The 4,801-nt window shown below is 36.3% G+C and overlaps 1 pseudogene; it reads right to left on the minus strand.

Annotated features, from left to right (window-relative positions):
* Positions 1 to 528: 528 nt before the first annotated feature.
* On the minus strand, positions 529 to 2,132 carry LOC132363352 (L-lactate dehydrogenase B chain-like; annotated as a pseudogene).
* Positions 2,133 to 4,801: the final 2,669 nt, after the last annotated feature.

Consider the following 4,801-nt stretch of genomic DNA (forward strand, 5'->3'; position numbering starts at 1 on the left):
TTTTTCATAGATTAAAATGCAAGCATTTTATTTGTGTGCTTGAATACCATTGGCCCAATTCTCACTTTAGAAAGAAACAGTAAACTATGATCCATGAGTATGGATGGAAACTGAATGCTCAGTTAGTCACATTAGAGCTGTTATATTTCATTAGCATAGAACCCAGATATCATAATTGTTTTAGATGTTTCTGGATATCAAAATATATTTACTCTCAGGTTCTTGATAATAACAAAAGGTAATCCTTGAGCATTTAGAACACAAGAAAGGCTCAGAAGAATTTATTCTTAATGTCATATATCTTTTACTATTATTAATAGTAGATGAACATGGATATTGTTTTAAATATGGATTCAATTAAGCCACACTTACATCAATGGCAAAGTTTACATATCCTTTCCATTTTAACACCTCATAGGCACTTTTACCCACCAAATTATAGACTTCCTTCCAAATCTCATGGTCAATGTCTATTCTCATTTCTGAATTTGGTATAAAAAGCAAAGTTCTTGCCACATTCACTTCACTCTACGTAGCCACACTTGAGTCACCATGGTCCTCTCAAATCCATCTATGACAGCTGCTGGGATGAATGCCAAGATTTTCAGACATAAAATAGCCCAATCTAGTAGAATCCAGATTATACTCACTTCTAATCACATGGGGCTTGGGTTGTTCACTGAGTTTCAGATAACATATGTAAGATCACCCACTGGGTTCGAAACAATGGTGATGCAATCTGGAATGTGCTACAAAATCTTAAATATTATGCATTGAACCCAGTAACTTTTCTCTGGACCAGACTGAGGTAACTCTCTCTCCTTGATAGAGTCTTGGGATTACCACCACAACCTTACACTTGGCTTTGACAGTCGTCTTTTCTATCACAATTTTAGGTGTCTGAATAAATAAGCTCCTACTCTGCAGATCCATATATTTTTCCTTTAGTTTATCAAAACAATAGCAAGGACAGATTCATTACCAAAATTTTCCCCAGAATGCTGATGGCCCAAGTCTACATATGCTGAAAGAAGTCATCCTAAATGGAAAGTGTCTTAACTGAGTCTTCTAGGAAGCAGAGGATGGGGCAAGGGTTAAGGTGTTAACACTTTTTAGGAGGTGTTAGCCCTGGTGGTGAAGGTGAGAGAAAAGGTGAAGCAAAGCAAAGCAATGTGAAACCAGTGTGCTATGATGTATTACCACACTGGTTTCTGCTTAACAAGGAGCCACAAAGACACATGGTTGGTTGCTTTGTCCTCGTGTTACCTGGCACTCAGAACTGCAAGTTTTGTGAAAAGGAAGCAAGCCTTGAGGAGTCTGTGGGGAAGAGAAAGAAAACAGAAGGAATTGATGTACCTGACTCCTTCCCTTTCCCACTGGTCAAGATTCACCTCACAGAGAGCCAGCTCCTCAAACTTCCAGGATTTTCATGTAAGTCAGAAAGTGGAGGGGAAAATAGCACAGGCAGCATGTTGATCAAGAAAGAAAATGAAAGAACATGTGCGAATCTGAAAAGCGATCTGAGATTTGTGTCTCCACAAAGACAGGGACACTGTCATCTATGTAGTTTTCTCACGTGCACAAACTGTAAGATTTCATGTTTAAGTATTTGCATTCCAAAATTCTGAATTATTCTTCATGTTAAGCATATTCGAAGGACAGGACTTTAATATTTGTGGGAAATGGAATATGAATCAACTATCAATACGTAAAAATCTCATAAAGAAAAACTATAGATTATATCAGTAAAAATATTTTCTTTTTCAATAAAAAAGATACAAAAGTGTTCAAAAATACAGCAAATCCATCATTTTGTCTATTAAATCCTTCATCTAAAATTGTATTGTTCATATCAAAGTATAGTTTTAAAATAAGATTTGGAATGTGTGGAATAAAATACATTGAATTTGAAATTTGATCTTCTCTGTCTGTTATACCACCATTATTAATACCATGAGTCATCATCAGGAAAAATGAGGACTTGAGCAACAGGCTAAAGCTTGCAGAACCGATTTGGCATGTGCTGCGGAGATAGTACAGCAACTTGCTTCTGGATGTGAAGCATTTTGATGCATATCAAATTGAGACTTCTGCTTAAATTCCAAGACAACAGGAAGGGTAACGTTTAACATCCCGATGCATGCGTAGTATTTATTTATAGATACATGATACCCCTGTACCTCTACATTTACGTATGAATGTATTCAGAGTTTGGTTTATCTATGTATCATAATATAGAGATACATTTGGAGAAAGAGAGGAAGAGCCCAGGACAGAGAAAAGTTATCTAAACTCAAACAATATTTAAAGCCTAGGATATGACTTGGGGGAGCATTAAACCATCAACAAGTGCTAACTTAATTTTAACTTTTACATATATTCATTGTAAGGTTTTGAAAGTTTATCCTAATGTCTCTACCTGTAACTATTGTCTTTTTGGACCTAACTGAATATGTCAAAGTCCCCATGTATCTGTTCCTCTGTCCTCAGTTCTGATGACATGCAAAATCACCCTCTAAGGATATTTCTTGAGATGTTGGTTAAAGCCTTGAAACTGGTATGAGATAGCTTGAGGAAGCATCATCTACTAAAATTCCCTCAAGCTCTCCGTAAATCCAGTTCAAATATTTAATGTTTACAAATCCATGTATCAAGAGAAGTATCTCCATGAGGGTCTAGTGCCTATAAGAAAATTTCAGTGCAGGGACGTTCTGAAGGTTTGTATCTGACCTTTCTTCAGTTTTAATCACTGAAGTCCTCGACAGTTTAATAATTTGAAGATGCTGGGTCACCATCTAACTTAATAAGGCCTGCCACAGAGACTTGGTCACCTCTGATTGCTCCCATAAGTCTTAGCACATCTGGTACACTGTCCCTGGGTGAGAAATGTTTTCCATAACACCCCTCTTGTTCACTACCCTGCATATAAATTGTTTTTATTAACCTGAGAATGATACAACACTGTATATGTGTGTGAGCTTTTGCCATTTTCAGCTTTATCCTAAAGAGAGTTGATTGTTTTCTCCAAAATGGAATTAAACACTGTTTATCACCAATGTCTTCTTTTCTATTTTTCTACCATTTTTTAATATGGGTCAAACTAGCCTTCAATTTGACATGAGATTAAAGAACTAAACATTGTAACAAGACTCTTCGAGACAATTTACAATATGCCAGAGTTGTGGGAAGAGAAGAGCCAGATAAAAACAATAGATCACTTTGAAAGATTTTCCCATTGGACAACATATCTAGATGTAAATATCTTAGGAGTATTCAATTGGATATGGAAATATGTATAGTTGGATGATTGGCACATTTCTCTGCCCAGAACGATAAACAAAGTGATAGACAATCTATTCTGTTTTATATCAGTATATTTTACAAATCTAATGAAAGTCATATTTCTGCTTTCTTTGCAATTTCCCATATGGATAATAATAGCATGGAAGTTGATCCAGATGGATAAAACTACAGTTTTATAGTATGGCATTACATCTGTATCCTCCACCTTAACCTTAGTCAAGGAGGAATGTATCTCAGGGCCATTATAGTGAAGTAAAGAACATTGAGCGTCTTGATAGAGAAAGTGGACCCAAGACAACATGACTGCATTTTTATTAAGAAAAGTCTGCAGGTGGAAGTAGTTTGTGCTGGAATCCATCTTATCTTGATAAAAGCCAAAATATTTGTATACTGAAGTCATCTGCCAACCCATCACTGACACTTATCTTTTGAACAAAAACAGTGTTTAAATTCTCCTCTGATTTAATCCTATCTAACCTGAATTCATACACAAACACCATGTTGTTCACAAAAATATAAAAAAGGAAGAGGAAGTAGCTAGATAATGTGAGAGGAGTAACTATTACTCTTTTGTATTCTTCCTCTCTTCAAAAACATACTATAGTTCCCTCCATCTCCCAAGAGCTTGGCGGTTTTGTTGCTGTATTTACATTTTACTACTCAGCCACATTTCTAGAACTTCCTTTAACTTCACATCATACAATTCATCTGCAAAGGAAGTTTCATGTGACTCCAATTTAAGATACTTAGATTAAAATTTTAGTTTTATCTACTGACACGAATCTAGCTACCAGATACATCTACATGCAGATATCACCGAAATCTGCTGTTCACTTTCCCCCTCCTTCCTGTCCAATGGAAGGTCTCACTGACATCCCTATCTAGACAATATTAAAATGTGACTTCTTATAGTTCTTCCCTATATCCTGTAAGATCATCTTCATCATAGTTTTGTTAGCTGATCATTTAGCTATACGATCATTTGCATGTCCAATCATTTTGTTTTACGTTTTATACAGCACTGCCCACACCTCCACACCTTGTGAAGCTATCTTTTTGTCAGGCTTTGAGGATTCCTCCCTTGGATAGTCACAGAATCTTAGGGTTCTAATTTGTGATCATAATTGTATAATGTTCAAGCCTGAAAGAGGCTCAAAGACCTATTCTGTCGCTCACATTGCAGCTAAGGGAAAATGCTGTAGGTGGCAAAGACAGGATTAAAACCAATCACTATATTTCAAGTTCACAGCTCATACTGCAACAGCTTGTGCTTACAACCCATAAGAACTGCTGCAAATTAGTCCTCTTCAAATTAGCAGTCTTAAAATTGTCAGTACTCTGTACTTTTGTATTAGTCAGGGTTCTCCAGAGAAACAGAATCAATAGGGTATACACAGATACATGTAAGAGGGTATTTATTATAGAAATTGGCTTACATGTTTAAGGAGGCTGAGAAGCCCCGCAATCTGCTGTCTGCGAGCTGGACAACTAGGAAAGC

This window comes from Balaenoptera ricei, chromosome 3 (assembly GCF_028023285.1).
Source record: "Balaenoptera ricei isolate mBalRic1 chromosome 3, mBalRic1.hap2, whole genome shotgun sequence".
Taxonomy (NCBI): Eukaryota; Metazoa; Chordata; class Mammalia; order Artiodactyla; family Balaenopteridae; genus Balaenoptera; species Balaenoptera ricei.